Genomic DNA, 7,333 nt, shown 5'->3' on the forward strand with positions numbered 1-7,333 from the left:
CACTCCATACACTTCATCCATAAGAACACCAAGGAAATTGATGATCAACTTCATCAAACCAACAAAAATCAAGAGTGTGAAACCCATTAAGGTCATCCAAGTCAAGAAATCCCAAGAAAGGTGAAATAGGGTTTTGGTGCAAGTGGTGTATTACCATTTAAGGCTTATTCCTCCATCATCTAAGGTGAGTTTCATGATCTTTCCATGTTGTTTGAAGTATTTATAGGTTGAAACACTCGAATTGTAGAAGAGTATAGAAAATGGGTCATAAATGGGTGAATAGTGTCAATGTTGAGTAGTAGTTAAAATAAATCATGAAAATGGATATGTTGAGATTATAAACACGTTATAAATGACATTTAGAACGTGGGATAAGTATTGTATGAGAAAGAACGCGATAATAGACTTTGGTCATGATTATGGAGAATTGGAGTGGAATCGTGAAATGTGAAAAATGCAAGTGAATGATGATTATTGTGTACGATATGGTAATTGTTATTATGCATGTTTGGGAGTTGATATGGAATATGGAGGAAGTCGTATAAACAAAGGAAATGCTGCCCAATTTTCTCTAGCTTTAGTAAGTACGTTCTTATGATTATTTAGCTAATGTCGATACGAATTCTCTTGAAGGTATAAACGAGTGCATTAAAGGAGGACGAGCAAGCAATAGAGTAGTTAAATGACAAAGGTATGTCAGGCTCAACCTTTCTTCCTAAGGCATGAATCCTATGCATGATTTTCCTCCTTCTTCATGAATTTCCTATGTTCCAAAAGACTAAGAACCTATGTTCATGAATAGTCATATGAGATAAGAAATACGCTATGAGTGCGATAATGATAATGCTAAGTTCAAGCCTAAGGATTCTAGAGATTACGATACGATGTACCTACAAGGTTAATGATGTTGACTACGATACATTGATGTTTTCCTCATGTACACTCACCTTAAAATGTAGTCCCTCCAAGGTGAGATATAATGACTATGATTACTCCATAACGTAATCAGGGGTTACGACCTTGTGTCACCCCGATATAGCTATAGTTGCCTTCAAGTTCCAATGTATGTTTTGATGATAAATGTATAATGATGTTAAATTATGATAAAACCATGATATGCCTATGAGATGAATAATAATGATAAGTATATGATATGTACGATGATATGATTACACCGCGCCTAGATGGTCGGGCAGGTCACCGCTATGGCGGGCTGCATACCATTACACCGTGCCTAGATGGTCGGGCATGTCACCGCTAAAGCGGGCTGCTATATTTACACCGAGCCTAGATGGCCGGGCATGACACCACTAGTGGGCCGCATATGATGGTTACCCGGACGCGGGTTAACGATGATGATGTATGACTGGTATGATGATGTATGATTGGTATGATGATGTATACGCTATGGTAATTCATATGATAATGCTACGTATGATATGTGTATAAAATGTACCTATTCAAAGGTTATGCCTTCATCTTATGTCTTATGAATTCTCTACTATGTTCATTTCATTCACGCCTTACATACTCAGTACATTATTCGTATTGACATCCGTTTTCTTTGGACGCTGTGTTCATGCCCACAGGTAGGCAGGGAGACGGTGCAGATCCATAGGAGCTATTAGCTGATTGAGAGCACTCCACTTTTCCGGAGGTGCCATCAATTATTCTTTTGGTATATATGTATATGTATTTTGGGCACGATAGGGTCCTGTCCCGTCCATATGTCTAGTATTCTAGTAGAGGCTCGTAGATACGCAGTGTGGGTAGTATGGTCTCATAGTCTTCATGTATATGCATGTATACGTATATTATTATTTTGATAGCCTAAAGGGCTGATGTTTATGAAGTAAATATGTTTTAAATGAAAGTCGTTTTCTATGGTTACGAATGATGAGAAATATTAATGAAGGCAGGGTAAGTAATAGAATGAGTGGTACTCGGTGGTTAGCCCCGGGTGCCCGTCATGGCCCTAGTCGGTTCATGACATACAAGATATACACTAAGAAGACCAAGAGACATCTACTACCCACACATATGTATCTACGAGCCTCTAACTGGAGTACTGAAATCATAAGAACGGGACAGGACCCCACCATGTCCCAAATATGTACACAAAAGAATATACCAATAAGCGCGGCAACTCCAGAGTAGTAGAGTGCTCCTGTATATGTGCTGAGAAAGTGCCTAGGTGTCCGGACCATCTCCCTGTCTACCTGCAGTTATGAACGTAGCGTCCATAAAGGAAAGGACGTCATTATGAAAAATGCATTGAGTATGTAAGGCACGTTTAATAACATAATAAAGAAATACGAGAGCATAAGATGAAGAATAACATGTACTGATTGCCTCTTAAGCCGGAGTCATGCATGGTACTTTTATAAAAAAAAACATCATATCATATATTCATATACATAAGTAAACTGTCTGAATCAAATATCAACATTAGCCCGCGTCCGAGCCTCCCGCGTCCGAGGTAATCATCTCAAGCCGCCCACTAGTGGTGACTGCCCGTCCAACTAGGCCCGATGTAATCATCATCATAAGCCGCCCACTGCACCTACCGTAGTGGTGTCTGCCCGGCCAACTAGGCCCGGTATAATCTTACATATTCACTTACATATTCAAAATGTAAAGCATGCATGAGAGCAAAGTAAAAGCTATAACTCTATCGGACTGACGAAAGGTCGGTAGCCTCCGATTACATTATGAAATAATCGTCCTCGCTATGTCTCACCTTGGAGGAACTAATATCTTAAAGTGAGATCACAACAAGGAATAACATCAATGAAATCATGAAGTAAGATCATTAGTCTCATAATAGCATCAACTAATAAGCTTCGGAATCTCTAGAAATAGAATTATCATCATTATCATAGAACACATCTTATCTTTGTCCCATAAGAAGCTCTTCATAATCTTGGACTTTCAACTTTAGGAATGTAAGAAGGTCATGAGAACATATATAGGAAATCGCAATATAGGAGTCATGCCTTTGAAAGAAAGGGGGCTAGCCTTACATACCTTTGCGTCTCCTTAATGACTAAACGCTCTCCTTTCAAGCTCACGATTCTACATTCAAGAGGATTCGTACTAAAATTAGATCATTAGAAACATGCTTAAGTTTAAGCTAAAGCGACTAAAAGGCTAACGAAAATTGGGCAGCATTTCCTTTGTTTCGACAACTTTCACCATTTAATAAACAACTCTCAAACATCAATATCAATACCCACAATACTATAATCAATAGACTTCTTCAAGTTAAGCAATGTTCAATTCTCAAAACTCCCTTTCAAAGTCATCCACAATCATAACTACAACACAACAGCATATCCATCCTCGTATAATACTTCCTCAACATCCTTAGTATCATTCATAACAAGATTATACTCATATCGTACTAAGAATCATGAATTAAGTTAATTTACTACTCAAAATATCATTATTTTCATGTTAAGCTTCATATTCTACTTTCTTCTCTCATCCAAGTCATTCAACCACTCAAATACTCTTAATAACATGAAATAGATGGGAAACTCACCTTTGATCACATAAGGATGAACTTATGCATATACTTCACTTGAGAGAAACCCCAACTTCAATTCTAAAGGAAATCTTGCCTACCACAAACCCTAGTGAACTTCTCTACACTTGATTCTTGGTGTTTAATCTTTGATTTCTCTTGGATTTGTATTGATATGGTGTGAGGAATATTCTAGAACTCTCAAGAGGTGTGGAGAATATGGGAAATAAGAAATAAGGACTTGGGTCATCTATTTATAAAAAGAAATTAAAGCTGCCCGATTGTAATTATTATACGGACCCTTCACTGTAACTATTATACGGACCGTATAAGTGGTCGTATAACTCCTTTTTCCTGAAATTGTTCTCGTTGATTCGTTTGACTTCCAATCCTTACAGAACCTTCTTGGCACTTGCCTAGCACTTTATTAACCATCTAAAGAGCCCTATAGCTTTGTCTCCAGACATTACTAAATAATCATCAACTCGATAATTGTTAAACCTTCCCAAACACAACTTATACTTCACTTCCACGAACTTAATTTCTCCGGTTCATATGACTTCAAAATCTTGTCGTATACACTTTAAACCTACTAAATACTCTCCTTAAAGTCATAACGACTTCATGATCACCTTAACTTACGTTAGCCTATCCACAGCGCAACGACGCGAAATTTGCGAGGTGTAACACTTACACTTGATTTTCTTTCAAATGATTATTCATTCAGCCTTACATATTAGGTACAAGCTTTCCGTACTGACATCTCTTTTCTCAAGGATGTTGCATTTGTTATTTTCCCCATTGCAGGTCTAACTATACAAGTTGGCAGACTTGCTCGCTAGATAGTGCAGATGTTCAGTACAAGGGTTGTAAGCTCAATTTTAATCTAGAGCTGAGTTAGGTATAGTGTCCTCATTGATGTTAGAGATTGTGGGTAGATTGGGGCCTGTTAGAAATTACGGGTAAATTGGGGCCCTATACCAACACTTGTATCAGTTTTTCTTATTGTAGGTATTCATAGAGGCTTCATAGACACTATTAGTAGGTTTAATTGGACTCAGTTGTACATCAGTTTTTTGCGTCAGGCCAATGGCCACTTTTATATACAAAAGTCACTTATATTTCTCATTTGTCTCTCAAGTTACGTCACACAGTCTGTTACAGGTTCATAATAGTTGCATATAGAGCATGTCTGCCCCATTCGGGCTTGGAGTGTGACATCCTCCTTAGAGGGATATGTACATAACTCCATGTTATTCTCATGAGTTACCATAGAAGGAAAACAGAGAAGCAGTTCAAAGTAATTTACAACACGATTCTGAGTAAACTATTTCTCAAAGAAATTGACAGCTTTCTTAGTTATTAGTTCCATATCGTCCAACCCGTTTCCATTTCCATCCAATATCCCATTCAGATATAGCTTATTCCTCTTCCCATTAACATAATTATGGAAAAGGCTTGTGCTTTTGTCCCCCTCTGCATACCAAGTCAATCCAACTATTTTTTTCAAAAATTGTTCCTCCAAATTAAGATATTTCTTCAGTTCTAATTGAGCCTTTTGAAGCACAATCCCATTTACTGTGCTAGGCTCTTCCTTAAATAGTTTCTCTTTCACCTTTATAGCTCCTCTGTTAGTAGAAGCCACTTGAATATATCCCCATAGGTACCTGTATACAGTATAAATTGGGGTAAAATGTTTTGGTCCGCCGATGGAAGGTCGGAGCAAGATATGAGTTGGCATTGAGATGTAACGTAGGTTCAGGTCCAAACAGTCAGTTAGAGTAAAACTCAAGGGATCACAAACCGGAGGGAGGCTAGTTGTTACACTTCGAAAACAAATTCGCGTCATGTGCGTTGTGAGTAAACTAACGTAAGCTCGAAGAGGTCATTGAACCCTTATAAGGTTAATGAATACTCTTACCAAGTGTTACGCAAGCGTCTAAAGGTTCCGGGATCAAGCAAATCGAAGAAAATAAGTTTGTCAAAAATTTGAAAAAAAGTTGACAGAATTTTGGGTCAAATTTGGGGGGGGGGGGGGTATATCTCCAAGTATATTGGGAGTTTTAAGGTATTTCAAAAGCCAAAAATGAATTTTTTCGAGTCTAGTTTCCAACGCAACAAATCGCTCGTTGATACGATATCGGAGTAGAGAATTATGAACGTTACAAGCTAGGCTGACAGAGCAGAAAACGCGCGCTACGTAGGCCGCGCTCGCTGCGAAGAGAATCGCTACAAGAATGGCTGCTACAGTGCCACCGACTTTACCCACCTATAAAAGGGTCAAGACCCCATTTTTCTGCACCAAAAACAGATCCTAAATCCCAGCACACATAAAGGGGCAAATATGTCATAAAAAGTGAGGGTTTGAAGTGATTTTTGGCTAATCAATGCTCGGGTAACGCATAGTTACGGTTATAGAATTATTTTACAGTGGATTTTGGGCTTGGATTCAAGGTAGATATTGAAGATATTACTGTTCTAAAAAGAATAAGGTATGAATCTCTTCTTATTAATGTTACTTTTGGTTTATTCACGAAGATAGAGTGATTAAGGGGTCGTATAATAAAGTTGTGGGTTGAGAAATTGGATAAACATCGTGTGGGATGTTTTATGGAATATTTTGATATTAATGATGGTGTTGATGATGTTAGTATTGTTGTTGTTGTTGGTTGTTGGTATTGCGATTTCGGGCTAGGGATATAAACAGGGGAGATGTTGTAGAAATTTCGGCAGATTATAGAAAGAGTTAGTTTGAGGGCTTATTTAAAGGCCTGTGAAGATGAGCCTAACAATAGTATAAATTTTCTTGAATATAGATTTGTGAGCCTGGAAGGCCAAGCGTAGAATAGTTAAAGCTAAGGCGACCAAAAAGGTATGTTAAGGCTTTCCCTTTCTTTCTTTTTGGCATGATCCTATATTATCAGCGGACAATGAATACTCGAGTCTCCATATTACTCTACTCTTAGAAGTATTACGAGTATACCCATTCTTGATGATCCTATACCCTTTTGTTATGATTGTTTCTTCTGTTCATAAGTCCTGAGTTTTTATTATGATAATGTTAGTCCACATTTATACATTGCATGCATTTACATATATGCATATTATATATATATATATATATATATATATATATATATATATATATATATATATATATATATATATATATGGGGTATGGGAAAAAGGGCGAGGCATTATATACGCATTACCACCCGATCGTTCGATGCACGTTGATGATGCTTATGATGCCCGAAGGGGACGATATGCTATTATGCCCGAAGGGGCCATTATGCTATTATGCCCGAAGGGGCCTGTTTGATGATGGGATATGGATCGGGTTGTACGTTCCTCAGCACAATGACCTATGCATATCATACGCCCTTAGAGGCATTTTCAGTAAGCAGATGCATTCATACAGATATGTTCAGATAGTCAGACATATAGATGCATTCATATAGATATATTCAGACAGTCAGACATACAGATGTATTCAGGAAGTCAGTTTAGTTTATGATCTTCAGATTTTCTTCATGACTCCTATGTGTATGTTACTATTCGCTTACATACTCGCACATTATTCGTATCGACTCCCCTATTGTTCGGGGGCCGAGTTCATGCCACAAGTTCGAGTAAAACTAGAAGAAGACGTATCGCCTCCTTAGGCTACTTCTTTAGCTGGATAGCAAAGCACTCCTCTCTTACCGGAGTTTCCGTCTAGACCGAGTATATGTTTTGATGTATATGGGTAGGGCAGGGGCTCTGTCCCACCCATAACATGTCCAGTATATTAGTAGAGGCTCATAG

Source organism: Lycium ferocissimum, chromosome 4 (assembly GCF_029784015.1).
Source record: "Lycium ferocissimum isolate CSIRO_LF1 chromosome 4, AGI_CSIRO_Lferr_CH_V1, whole genome shotgun sequence".
Lineage (NCBI taxonomy): Eukaryota > Viridiplantae > Streptophyta > Magnoliopsida > Solanales > Solanaceae > Lycium > Lycium ferocissimum.